This window comes from Erythrolamprus reginae, chromosome Z, assembly GCF_031021105.1.
Source record: "Erythrolamprus reginae isolate rEryReg1 chromosome Z, rEryReg1.hap1, whole genome shotgun sequence".
Classification (NCBI taxonomy): domain Eukaryota; kingdom Metazoa; phylum Chordata; class Lepidosauria; order Squamata; family Dipsadidae; genus Erythrolamprus; species Erythrolamprus reginae.
Genome location: NC_091963.1, coordinates 84,459,664 through 84,473,865, shown reverse-complemented (window position 1 = coordinate 84,473,865; position 14,202 = coordinate 84,459,664). Strand labels below are relative to the sequence as shown.

The following is a 14,202-nucleotide window of genomic DNA, read 5'->3' as shown; positions in this document are numbered from 1 at the left end:
CTCAATCTCTTTTATTGTTCTGAAGTTACTTTTGAAACCCAAGCCATATCTATTCTTGTCCATATTTTATGGGGATTTGAGTAAAACGTATATTGCCTAGTTTGTGGATGTCTTTCCCTCCAAATATCATTTAACAATAGTTCAGATTTCATTTTTTGAAAGGTGGTTGGTAATATATCTTTCTTTTTCTTGTTCCCCCCCCCCCCCCGAATGATATAATGATCTATTCGAAATTACGTTAAAATCGCCAATTAATGTTGTGGTTAGCTGTGGCCCAGCTCCTGCCCCAAGGACTATGAACTGGGGGAGACATCCAGATGCTGCAGGCCTGTTTTGCCCCCGGTGGAATCTGCTGATGAAGGCTCCTATGACCAAGAAGACATGAGTGACCAGGAGGAGGAGAGTGTGGCAGACAGCTCAGGAGATCAATTATCTAGCTCCTCCTTGGATTCAGAACAAGAGTTAATGATACAGCCACGAATGCAGAGAGCGATGCATAGGCAACAACAACTGAGAGATTATTATCAAAGAAAATGAGGCCACCTGTGGTTGGGTGGGGCTGTGGTAATTAGTGAGGCTGCTATAAAGAGCAGCCTGTGGGTTTGGCCATTGTGGAGGATTATCTGATCATTGTGTTTCGTGACTGCTTTACTGACTTGGACCTTTGGTGTGCTGATTTTTCCCCGCTTTGAAACTAAACCAGGGCAAAGTGTGTTTCACTTTGTGAAAAAAGAAGGACTGTGAATTGCCTCACAGCTGCAAGCTAAGTATCACAGAACTGATAAGGGACTTGTACAAATTACCAGTTTGTTTGGAGACAAGTGCTCTTTGCTATCCCAAAAGAGGGCTTGGTTTAAGTGAATTTTCATTATAAAGAACATTGTTTTGAATTTTCAAATGTGTGTATGTCTGAAATTGTATCTGTGCATTTTTGGGAGGATTCTACCAGAGAGCTCGACAGAACAATTAAGATCATATTTTCAATATTTAACTCATTTATTTTTTGGTGTAACTGCTTATAAAATACCATTTGGTTTTCGTTTGGAGCATAAATAGAGACAATGACAAGCGGTTTCGGCTCTATGTTTATCTGAACAATTAATATTCTACCTTCTTTATCTGCATATAATTGTTTGGAGTTTATGGAGTTTTCAATATACATAGCTATCCCTCTTTTTCTTTGGTCTGCCAACGCGGCGTACATATTTCCAATATTTGGACTCAATAATAATTTCTGATTTGCCTTTTTAATACGAACCTCTTGTAATATTACTATCTGTGCTTCTTGTTTTTTAAGTTTGGCAAATATTTGTTTCCTTTTTCTTGGTTCATTCAGTGCATTAACATTCACGGAAATTTTTTTAAAGTCTTTCGACATAATTATTTATAGTATTTCTTGGGATCTTTCGATTCACGCTGAGGTTGTTTTCTTCTCGCACCTGATTCCTCTTCCCTCCCCTGGACGATGTCACCTGTCTCATCTTCCTTTCTTTCTGGCAGTTCTTTCATTGGTTGTTCAAACTTACATATTCCGCTAGTTTCATAAAACTCTCGTGCCTCTTCAATATTGTCAATCTTAACGCTTTGTGAATTCCAGTATAGTGAAAGTCCTTCTGGAATAAGCCAGCGAAAGGTTATATTTTCTTTAATCAAAATTTTGGTCAAAAAGTAATAATCCCTTCTGCTTTCTCTTACTCTTCTTGGAACTTATTTCAATATTGTGATCTCTCTTCCTTTATCTTGTAGTTTTTGACTTCTTGTCCATTTCAAAATATTGTCTCTTGTAGTTCTCCTGACAAATTTAATATGGACTTCTCTTGGTAAGTTATGTCTGCGTAAGTAGCTAGTTTGTATACGAAAGACTTCATCAATTTCTTTTGTCAGTTCCGTTGGATCCGCTTGAAGGATTCCTCTAATTATTTCTGCCATTTTTGTTTGTAAATCTTCATCTTTTTCTTCTATTATGTTCTGGAATCTCAAGCCATAGGATACACATTGAACTTCAAGATGTGTAATTGATTTGTCATATCTTCTATTTCTGGAGTCAGCTCTATCTTCAGAGTAATCCATTCTCCGTTTGACTTTTTCCGTTTTTTCTTCTACTGCCTTTATTCTTTGTTCACTCTCTTTCAAAGTCTCTTGTATTTCTTTCATCTTCTCCTTCATCTCATCTGTGTCAGCTCTTAATTCCGCCATTTCAGCCTTTAAACTGTCACGTTGTTGGTTTGCATCATCTTGGGATTTTAACATAAAGTCTTTCATTGCATTCAATGTCTCTTGTATTGTTTGAAGAGTGGGTTGTACCTGTGCTTTTTCTTTCTCTTTTTCTTTCGCTGACATGGTTGCAGAAACACTTTGATGTAGAGGAGATGGTTGAGGTGATACTTGATTTGATGTAGTTAAAGTTTGTTTTTTAATAGTCTTTGTATATGTAGATGTACTGGACATCCTAATTTGTTCTTAAAAGGTACTCCTGTGTAAGCTCCCCTTGTCCTTCTAATATTTTACTTTTTATTGGCTATAATTATACTCTTTCCTTTCCTTTATATGCCGCCCCGAGTTTGCGGAGAGGGGCGGCATATAAATCCAATAAATCTAATCTAATCTAATCTTTTTTTTTAAAAGAGGGAGAAAACTCCAATAAACCTCAAAACACTCTTACTTTGTAACTTATATTTACTGCTTATATTCTGTAAAATGTTACTATAATTTCTCAATAGCACAAATTAAATACTATATCTGAATTGTCAGAACTATAATAGAAACAAAATCTGGTAAAATATATTTGATAATTCTCCACTTAATACTTTTTATGATTTATCAGTGCTAAAAAGTCATATAACAAAACTTATTTATTTTTTTTAAAAACTTTCAATCTGTTTTAGAGTAGCGATATTAATTCATTAATTTCATAAGAGAAAAAAAAATATTTCTTAATATAAAATTTACAATGTTAAAATCACCAAGTATCAAGTAAAGGCAAAGAAAGAAGAAAAAAGATATTTAAAAGAAGCAAAGAAAAGAACAGGAGAGAAAGAAAGAGAATTTTCTAAATTAATATTCCCTATATCTTAAAGAAAAAAGGAGAAGAAAAGGGAAAAAAGGAATAGACCTCAAAGAAGAAAACAAAGAATAAGAAAAATACAATAAGCTAAATTAATATACTTATATTTTTTTAGTCAAATATAAAATTCCTTGACGAATTAAAATTGATTGAAGTCCTCTTTGGTAATTATCTTCTAAGCTCCGAGGTGCAAAATAGTTCCAGAGGTGAAATTAATCCAATTTTGTATAGTTCAAAACAGCATTATTTAATCCAAATCTAGTTCAAATGCAAAGCCAAATTTCACAGTCCAAATCCAGTTCTTTAATCCAAGATTTCCAATGAAAATAGTTCAGTCCATTTCCAAATATAGAAGCTAAAATATATCCTCAAGACCAATAAAGCGAAAATCAAAAGAATATTCCTCTTTTGCAGCCAGTTCTAGTGACAACGCCGAAAATCCAGAGAACAGCAATCCGATCGAAATCACACCAACCTTGTTTGTCTTCTTATTTTAAATCCTCAATAATATCACATAATCCATTTGAATTTTGAAGTATTTAATAGTTTAATTCCATTTTTATTTTGAATATCAGTGACAAGAAAGAATAATCCCTCCGCCAATAGAAAGAAGTTCCAGGATTATCAATATAGTTTAATTCTTCTTTAGAGCCAATAAAGTTTATATTTATCCATAACACTTGATTTCCTCTTCCAAAGTGTAGATATAATATATATTTGTACACAGTCTCGAATCTGAAACTTTTAATCCAGTTCAAACAAAGAAAAAAAGTAGTTCCGGTCGTCTGTTCTTTTTCGGCCCCTGGATACGAATTTTCTCTTAAAACTTTCTTTTTTTGCCTTATTAATTCAAAAAGTTCAGTTTAATCAAATCTTCCAAGTTTGTTATTTAATGATGAAATTTTCCCTTAAATCTTCTTTTCATTTCTGTACTCTCCTTCTGCTTTAGCTGTGCTTTCAAAGTTCTTGTGTTCTTTTTTTTTTTTTGCTTCCCACTGATCTGGACGGATCACAAATGGCCGAGCCCTCTGGGAGTGCGAGGGCTGGTTCTCCTTCTCCAGGGCTGCGGGGTGATCCCTTGCCTTCGGAGCTCAGGCGCCAGCTCCTCGGGTTCAGGGAAGCCCCCTGTTCCAGGAACGGGCCATCCGGACCCGAACCGACCGTAAACGCAACCTCTGGAGAGGTTGAAGGAGTCTCGGGGACAGAGCCCTGCCCCAGAGCCTCCGCTGTGATCCCAGACCAAACCGGAAATCCTGTAGACAGGCTTGTTGAGGGCCCAGATAATTGGCTTCATCCAAGGACTTTTGGAGCTGGATCGACACCACCTTCTCAACAATCTTCTGTATAGTTGTTTAAGAAAGCTGATCCAGGAAAGGCTTCTTGAGAAGGGGGCGCACAATTGCTTCCTTGCAGGGAGCCGGAAAGGACCCTTACCTCAAGAAAGCATTGATAATCACCTGGACTCAGTTCCGTTTCACCTCCATGCCAAGAGGGACATGGGTCCAATAAACAAGTGGCAGAATTCACAGCTCCCATGGCCTTGCTCACTTCATCAGGCATCACCAGTCAAACTCCTCCTGCACAACAGAACTAAGATGAGCCCCTATCACCTCAACTGACTCATCTGCCGATACTGCGTTCCAGTTGAAGTCAGAATCTGTCCGGATCTAAGCAATTTTATCTGCGAAAAACTCTTTTAAATCCTCAGCAGTATCCTGCAAGGTTTCATCAAACCCTCCCACCCCACTTAAGGAGTGAGTGAGTCACTCTAAACAGCAGTCAGGCGGGATTCCACTGATGTAACCAAGACAGCATGATACGCGCATCTTGCCACCTTGAGTGCTACCTGATAAGTCTCAATATGAGATCTGACCAGTGTTCCGTCAGAAGCAGATTTACTTTTCCTCCAATTCTTCTCCAACATCCTGGGCACAAACTAGTTTGTTGGAAAAATATCCATCTGCTTCAGTTCCAAGCTGGGGGAAAGATACTAGAAACATGGAGGCTGTTTGAAAAGAAAGGTTTCATTTAGTGATGAAGCAAAACCACCAACCATATGTGATTTTGGGCTTTGTATTTGAGCTTTCTGTTCCTGTACAACAATATGTCCTTTAATATTCTATTGGCTATTGTCAAATTCCTATGTTGTCATGTAGGGGTTATGTAGAGGTCATAGTTGACTAAGCAAAAGAGAAAATGCAAATCCTAGGTATTTAAAATAAATTTAAATTTTAAAACTAATCTGGTCAACCTCTGGTTTATTGATTATCTGAGCTTGCAAGTGAAGTTTGGACTGCTTTGGGATAGTGTAAAGAAGGGGCTTGCGTTCGGAAAGACTCTTGGGTGATTGTTATTGTGCCTAATGATTTTTGTCCTGTGTTGGATCTTGGGTGAGGATCTTACCATTCTGCCTTTGTTTCAAAATATCCTGTCTTGAATGGATTACCAAACCTGCATTTCTAAAAGTTGGCCTTTTCAGTTTCTGTTTGGGACAGGGAAACGGGCTGGTTTCTGAACAGGCCAGCCCAATCTTTTTTAATGGGCACAAAATATCTGCTGGGGGAATGTGGAATATTGGTAATATTCTATGGGTCAGAAGACTGAAGATAAGCAGTGCAATGTTTCAAACCAAAAAAGGAGTCCAGTTGCTATGATCTCCATTCTGAAGGCAGAGACAGTAGTCACATGGGTTAAGCTCATCCTATCCAATCAGGACCGAGCCAAAATCTTTAAAAACACTGCTGGATCCGCCCTTTCTCCAGATTTCGCTCAGTCCTTCGACAAAAAGGACGTTAATTGGCTGTCTCCCTGAAGTAGGCCAGTGACTAAATAGTTTCTTTCCCCTTCTCTTCAATTTGGCTTTCTTTCCAAATTCATTCTCCCCCAGGTGGCTCTCTCTCCATAGCTACAGTGACGAGACGTACAATAAAGGCAGTCAATTTATACTTCGGCTTTGTTTCCAGCTTCTTCTACCCCACCCCCAGTCCCCCCTTCCTCCCTCCTCTTCCCTCCTCACCCCCGTTTTTCCTAGTGGTGGTTTAGGAGAGTGATTAATCTACCATGGGGGGGGTGTTTTAAAAAGTAAGGCCCCTCCCGATCGTTCGGCTTAGGCAGCAAAACACAATCTCCTGCAATCTTGCAATAGCTGGAACGGATCAGCGGCAACTGTGTTTGGCTCTTAATTAGCCGAGGACCTGACGGAATTGTTTCTCTCCCCTCCCCCCCTCATGCGACACTATCAATGGAGTAGCTCAGGGCTCTTTTAAGCAATTTCTGTTTTCTGCCTAATCTCTTGATCCTAAAATTCTACAAATTAACGTGGCACCTCACACACTCCTCAGAGCTTCCTGATTCTGTAAACCCTGAAATTAAGCCCCAGACAACATTGCAGCTCAGCTCAACAATGCGCTACTCTGGGCCCAATCCACATTTCCCAAAGATAGGAAAATTATATAAAAAGCTTCTTAGGCAGTTTGGGTGGTCTCAGATATCTTCTTCCTAGAGAGTCTCTAGGGGAAAAGAGAATTGTGGAAGAGGCAAAAAAATCTTGAACACCCAGTTCTTATCTAGAAAAGTTCTTAAGCAAAGGCGTTCTTAAATAGAGGTACCACTGTACTGTGAAAGACTCTTGCAGTAAAGGCATTACTGTAAAAGCCTGCTGTGTTGAATATTCTGTGAAGAAAGGATAAAACTTACCCTTGACCAAAAATTCCATGTCTAATCCTTATTGAGGACCGAGTCTAATACTGGGAATACAGCCAGCAGATGGATCCATTATATACAAAAAAAAAAAAGATCATTGACAGATTCAGTCCTCACTGTGATTGGATGAAAGACAATCCTATCTGAATGCTAGCTCCAACCTAGGGAGAAAAAAGCATTCTAAAATATTTCTCTCTTTATAAATAACACTGCAATGCTTACCTGACTGACATTCAAAAACCAAACTTACCTATAACAATTCTGCAATTCATTCTTGGACAATTAAATCAAGTCTTGATTTAAATCAACTCAACTTAAATCATACTTTTAAGGAGCAACTGTCATCTCTGTTCCACAGTGGCTCCTCCTCTGTTGACTTCTGACAGTCCCAATATTGCAGAATATATAGCCTTATGCTATATAACTTAAGTCCCATTTCATGCCAAATAAACTAAATTATAAATGTATCTTAAATAGAAAACTATCTTTAGATATATTTTATTCCAAAAGCATTTTATTAAAATATATTTGATAAAAATTTAAATTAAAAAATTAAAATAAAAAATCAATTTAAAATTTAAAAATCTGATTTAAATAAAATTTTTTTTTTTTAAATCATTGCTTTTTATCTACCCAGGTTTAGCACATTAGCACCATAATTGGAAAAAGAGAAATATTTTCATCCCTGCTGATACAGGGCTAAGACACTTCTTCCAGTATCAGTGGCAGGGTGGGAGTTGTTGCATGCACATTACATTATGGATATGGTGCGCTCACACTTTCAGCATGCAACAAGAAAAAGATCAGCCATCACTGTCATAGCGGAATGAGATCTTGTTGATGTCTAATGTGGAGTGGTACGGTATTACTAGGTACAAGTAACTAGTACATAGAAGTGTATGCAATGTGCCAGAGATGATACATCTTGTCTAGCGGAGTTGGATAGCAAAGATTTTGATGTGGGCACTATTACTATATATGATGACACAATTCAATTGTGTAATAAATGAAAGCCAAGGAGCTAGCATCAGTAATATTACACATAAACAGTGTAATAAATCAAAGTCAAGGGTTAGCATCAGTGCCCCAAGATGTTCCCATTAATCTGCTCAGTAAATAGTTGTGACTTTTCAATTTTGCAGATGTTTTTTTCAGATGTTGCTGGAAGGTAAGTGATCTCTCCAGTGTTACTCCCATACTTCAGGATACTTCAGGAAATTATTATATTGTAAAGACAGTTCCAGACTTCACTAAAGACTGCTAATTTGTATACCTATGGTATTGCTAAGTGGAATATGGCTACTTTTGTTTTTATTAGGCTTGGTTGGGGGCACCATTTTTTAAAGTAGTCATCTAGATTTTAGAGATGTTGAGAAAGAATGTTTTCTGCATCACTGAACTTTCTGCTCGCATTGAACTGCGAGATTGATATTATGAGTATGGCGAGTATTCAGGTTACAAGCGGTGTGCCACAAGGGTCGGTTCTGGGTCCTATTCTTTTTTCTTTTCTTTTTTAAATTAGATTTGTATGCCGCCCCTTTCTGTAGACTCGGGGCGGCTCACAACACAATAAAAACAGTTCATAACAAATCTAATAATTTACATTTTTAATATGTTTGTGAGTGACATAAGGGAAGGTTTGGTAGGGAAGGTTTGCCTATTTGCCGATGACTTTAAAGTGTGCAATAGGGTTGATATTCCTGGAGGTGTCTGTAATATGGTAAATGATTTAGCTTTACTAGATAAATGGTCAAAGCAATGGAAACTGCAGTTTAATGTTTCCAAATGTAAAATAATGCACTTGGGGAAAAGGAATCCTCAATCTGAGTACAGTGATCCCCCGTTTATTGCGTCCCCAACCATTGCGAACAGGGTACTTCGCTATTTTTCAACCCGGAAGTCAAAAATACCATCTACGCATGCGTGCCGGGCACGCATGCGTAGATGGCAGCGGCTTCCCTGGGTCTTCCCCCTCTTGCTGGCGTCAGCGAGGAGTTTCCCCACCGCCCACGCAAACTCCTCGCTGCCGCCCGCCCTTCGCCCGCCCACGCCGTTCATTCTCGCCGCTTTTGAGCTAAATCCGGGAGCGAATTCGCTTCCGGACTCAGCTCAAAACCGCCGATAGCAAGCGGCAAGGAACGGCTTGTCTCGGCGCTTTCGAGCTGTCAGCTCGAAAGCGCCGAGACAAGCCGTTCCTTGCCGCTTGGTATCGCCGCTTTTGAGCTAAATCCGGGAGCGAATTCGCTCCCGGATTTAGCTCAAAACCGCCGATAGCAAGCGGCAAGGAACGGCTTGTCTCGGCGCTTTCGAGCTGTCAGCTCGAAAGCGCCGAGACAAGCCGTTCCTTGCCGCTTGGTATCGCCGCTTTTGAGCTAAGTCCGGGAGCGAATTCGCTCCCGGATTTAGCTCAAAACCGCCGATAGCAAGCGGCAAGGAACGGCTTGTCTCGGCGCTTTCGAGCTGTCAGCTCGAAAGCGCCGAGACAAGCCGTTCCTTGCCACTTGGTATCGCCGCTTTTGAGCTAAATCCGGGAGCGAATTCGCTCCCGGATTTAGCTCAAAACCGCCGATAGCAAGCGGCAAGGAACGGCTTGTCTCGGCGCTTTCGAGCTGTCAGCTCGAAAGCGCCGAGACAAGCCGTTCCTTGCCGCTTGCTATCGCCGGTTTTGAGCTGAGTCCGGAAGCGAATTCGCTTCCGGACTCAGCTCAAAACCGGCGATACCAAGCGCCCCCCGGACCCCCAACCCGGGTTTGGGGGGCTGCTAGGAAGCCCTCCATGCCGGCGGCAAACAGCCGCCCCGCCCCCAATCTTCGGCTCCTCGCTAGCGCTGTGGGAGTAAAAACACCGTCTGCACATGCGCAGACGGTGTTTTTACTTCCGCATCGCTACTTCGCGAAAACCCGCTCGTTGCGGGGGCTCCTGGAACGGAACCCTCGCAACGAGCGGGGGATCACTGTATTGCATTGGCAGTTCTGTGTTAGCAAAAACTTCAGAAGAGAAGGATTTACGGGTAGTGATTTCTGACAGTCTCAAAATGGGTGAGCAGTGTGGTCGGGCAGTAGGAAAAGCAAGTAGGATGCTTGGCTGCATAGCTAGAGGTATAACAAGCAGGAAGAGGGAGATTGTGATCCCCTTATACAGAGCGCTGGTGAGACCACATTTGGAATACTGTGTTCAGTTCTGGAGACCTCACCTATAAAAAGATATTGACAAAATTGAACGGGTCCAAAGACGGGCCACAAGAATGGTGGAAGGTCTTAAGCATAAAATGTATCAGGAAAGACTTAATGAACTCAATCTGTAATCTGAAGTTAGTTGGGGGAAAGATCAAAAGCAACATGAGAAAATATTATTTTACTGAAAGAGTAGTAGATCCTTGGAACAAACTTTCAGCACACGTGGTTGGTAAATCCACTGTAACTGAATTTAAACATGCCTGGGATAAACATATATCCATTGTAAGATAAAATACAGGAAATAGTATAAGGGCAGACTAGATGGGACCATGAGGTCTTTTTCTGCCGTCAGTCTTCTATGTTTCTATGAGCAGAAATAAATTTCTGAGAAACAGTTTCAGGCATGTTGTGGATGTAAACAGAACAGAGGATAGCGCTGATCCTTGTGAAAGTCCAATTTATAATATCTGCTTGTACTGAATTCTGTGAAAACTTGAAATAACCTGCTACTCAACATGCTGTCAGTCAAAGCTATGGAATTTACAACAAGGCACAACCTTGATTAATTTGAGGAGAGGTCCTCTCATCATCATCATAGGCTGCCAAGAGGTCAAGAAAAACATTTTTTCCCATTTTCCTTTGGAATCCATTCTCTAGATAGAAAGTTAATGCAAGAACGATCAGTATAGTCTTGTTTGGGGGAAAATCCGGCTTGTTCAACTTGAATTATAGATCCTACTGTCAAGGCTGTTCTGTTTAGCAGAAGTCTTTCTAAAGGTTTGTAGGTGACAGAGAGAAAAGTCAGTGGCCTGTACATTTGGGGAGCTTTTCAGTCCTTCTCTGATTTCAAAATTGCAAAAAATTTGATCTTTTTGAAGATAAGAATCCTGAGTATAGTATGGAAGTAAAAAAAAAGGCAAGATTGCTGATCCACAGTTTTTCAGTAATTTTGGTACATCACATCCTATAGCTCTCTGTACTTCTGGTGTAAGTGTGTGTGAATATAAAGCATGTGGTGGAAGATCATGCTTCAGTAATCTAAATTCAGAATTAATTTGTCTAGCGTGAAGTAGAGAGGAGATGGTTAGCCATGGTTTCCATATTGATGATAGAAAGTTTTCTTGATACAGATGATGATGAGTCCAATTTTCAGACGAGGGACCAAGCTTTCCTACTAGAGTGGGTAAATTTCATATTCTCTAGAATCTTGGATCATTTCTCTTTTCTGACTGTCTAGATATTTTGGCATTTTGGTTGCTTTCTCTGGATTACTGTCTTGTTCAGACTCAGTGCACAATTGATTTATCTCCTCACTCCATCCAGGAACGTAATCTTTATGGTGGCCTCTGTGAATGTTCCTTTTAATCAGAGATTTAATTAAGCCTACAAATCTGTCCCAGTTCTTAGAGACTGCTTTATCCATCCAATATTAGCATCAGTTTTCTTGACATAAGTATTCCAATCTGAATTTAGCATCAATGCTGGACAACCATGTAATATCTGTGGAAGAAAGCCCTTTTATTAACAGAGATTGATAAACAGTGATACCAGGAAAGACACCAGGGATCAGTGTCATATTATTTTTGTAATTGATTATGTAATTATTTTTCTCAGATCTAGAAAACAATATGGCCCTTAGATCATGAAGTAAATTAATCCTGTTTTCAATGGCAATTAGAATCTGGATTATTGTTACTAAACAATGAGGTCCAGGGGTGGGTTCTAATTTACCTCGCTGCCAATTCAGTTTCTTCCATGCCACAAGGGTGTGCCTTGGTGCATTTTTCACATGCGCATGCACAATGCCAAAACATCAGGGGGGGAGTCAAAAATAAGATGGTAAGTGCATGCTCAGTGCCAGAAACACTGCTTCTGTGCATGCTCAGAAAAAAAGAAAGAAAGAAAACTGAAAACAAGATAGTGATGCATGCACAGTGCTGGAAATTTGGCTTCTTCACATTCTCAGAAGAAATAAATAATTCAAATAAAAAACTGGGAGAAAAAAACTGGGAATGATTTATGAGAACAAATTGTTTCCTACTGACTTTTTGATTGACTTTTCTTCTTGGATGCTGGTAGGGAAGTTTATAAATGTTTATTAGGCGATTGCAGTTTGCTGCATTGTAATTGCAAAATGGATACCTGGGTCACGACCATGGAGATGCTGCAAAAGCTGCAACTTGTAGACTGGTCACAAATTCCCCTTTTTTCAGTTCTGTCATACTTTTGAATGAACTCTCAATGAGTGATCGTAACTTAAGAATTCCCTGTTATAGTTTGGGCTATCTTTATAAAACTAACATAATTTTATTTTAACACATTTTTTTCTTAGACGTTTGTGAGGGATGATATTAAGAATATAGTGTTCAAATATCTCCCATCTGACAGAATTGTGTTTGAGAATGTAATATACTGATGAATTATTTTATTTATTTATTTATTTATTTTATTTTATTTTATTTTATTTTATTTTATTTTATTTTATTTTATTTTATTTTATTTTATTTTATTTTATTTGACTTCTATGGCGCCCAATCTTGTGGGACTCAGGGTCAGGGTGGCTTACAACAAAAATAGAAGAAGTCAATATTAATATTAAAACTAGGCATTAAGATAATAAAACAATAAAATCCCATTAAAAAACCCACAACAATCCAATCAATCAACATACATACCTAACCTATCGACACAATTCGGCCATGATAGATGATATTATTCTTGGTCCCCAGGCCTGCTGGCAAAGCCAGGTCTTCACTGCCTTTTGGAAAGCCAGTAGGGTGGAAACACTATGGACATCGGGGGAGGGTTAGTTCCATAGAACTGGGACAGCTGTAGAGAAGGCCCTCACCTGCAGCCCCACCAACATGCATGGCTTAGTTGATGGGACCCAAAGAAGGCCAACCCTGTGAGATCTTATTGGTCTTTGTGAGATATGCGGCAGGAGACAGTCACAAAGATAGTCTGGTCCTAAGCCAGACTAATCAGTAGCCAGTGCAGCTTGCAGAGCATTGGTGTTATATGAGTGTATCAAGATACACCCATAACAGATCGTGCAGCTGCATTCTGAACAATCTGCAGCCTCCAAACACTCTTCAAGGGTAGCCCCATGTAAAGCGCATTGCAATAATCAAAATAGGAGGTGATGAGGGCCTGAGTGATTGTGCATAAAGCCTCCTGGTCCAAATAGGGCCACAGCTGGTATACCGGGTGAACCTGGGCAAATCCGAGAGATGGTAATCAAGTCTCAGATGTGGATCCAGGAGTACACCGAAGCAATGTTCCCCCTAAGGTGCATGCCACACAAAAACAACCCCCCGCACAGCCTTTTCCAAGGCTGCCCAGCCAAGCCGGGTGTCAGAGTTGGGGGCGGGGAGCAACAAGGTTATTCTTCATTTGAATGTCGCTCTGTTAAGCTCACTGGCTTCCCATTGCCAAAGAGGAACTTTGACCCCGCCCGTTCCGGAAAAGATGGCAGGACCCATCAGGCACTTCCACTCTTTCCCTGAGTGATAGAATCTCTCCTTCGGCTGCTGAGCTCGGGCAGTGAGGACGTCGGCAAGTAGCAGTGGGGGATGGGTGCTGCTGAGGAAGAAGCCAGCCAGAGAGTGAGTGCAGCCGGGAGACGGGGCAGAGCTCAAGCCGGGGCTGGGAAGACGAGCTTGGCTGGGGGGGGGGGGGGCTCTGTTTTTTTAAAACTAGGTTTTTGGAAGAACCTCTCGGCTCTCGGGGAGAGTTTCAAAGGACAGGGAGGGGCAGAGGGGTGTGGGACCCAGGGAAGCGGGCGGCAAGGCAGCGCTCCCATTTAGGGAGGCACCGGGAAGAAAAGGAAGTACCACACCTGGAAGAGGATTGATTCCTGAGCCGGGCATCCCCAGAGAGCCCCTCACCAGGATTCTCCAGGTCCGGCATTTGGGTGTGATTCAGGCCCTGCAGGAGGCAATTGCTGGAGTCCTGTGTATGCAGATGGGGGGGATTACCAGGACCCCAATTGTAGAGACAGGGAAGCCACTCCCCCCAAGAGAGAAAAAGAAAGAAAGAGTGGAGAGAGAGAAAGAAAAAGAAACAGAGAGAGAGACAAAGAAAGAAAGAAAGAGAAAGAGACTAAGAAAGAAAGAAGGGGGAGAGAGGAAGGAAGGAAGAGAGAAAGAGGGAGGGGGAGAGAAATATAAAGGGAGGAAGAAAGTGAAAGAGTCAGAGAAGGAGTGTGAGAGGGAGGGAAGGAAGGAAGAGAGGGGGAGGGAGAAAAGAGAGAGAGAGAAA

General features: G+C 40.7%; 1 protein-coding gene across 6 annotated transcripts in view; it reads left to right on the top strand.

Moving 5' to 3' along the window:
• The window catches only part of ZPBP (zona pellucida binding protein), a 174,077-nt gene that overhangs the window by 38,796 nt on the left and 121,079 nt on the right, over nt 1-14,202 (top strand). The gene's annotated exons all lie outside the window — the stretch shown is intronic.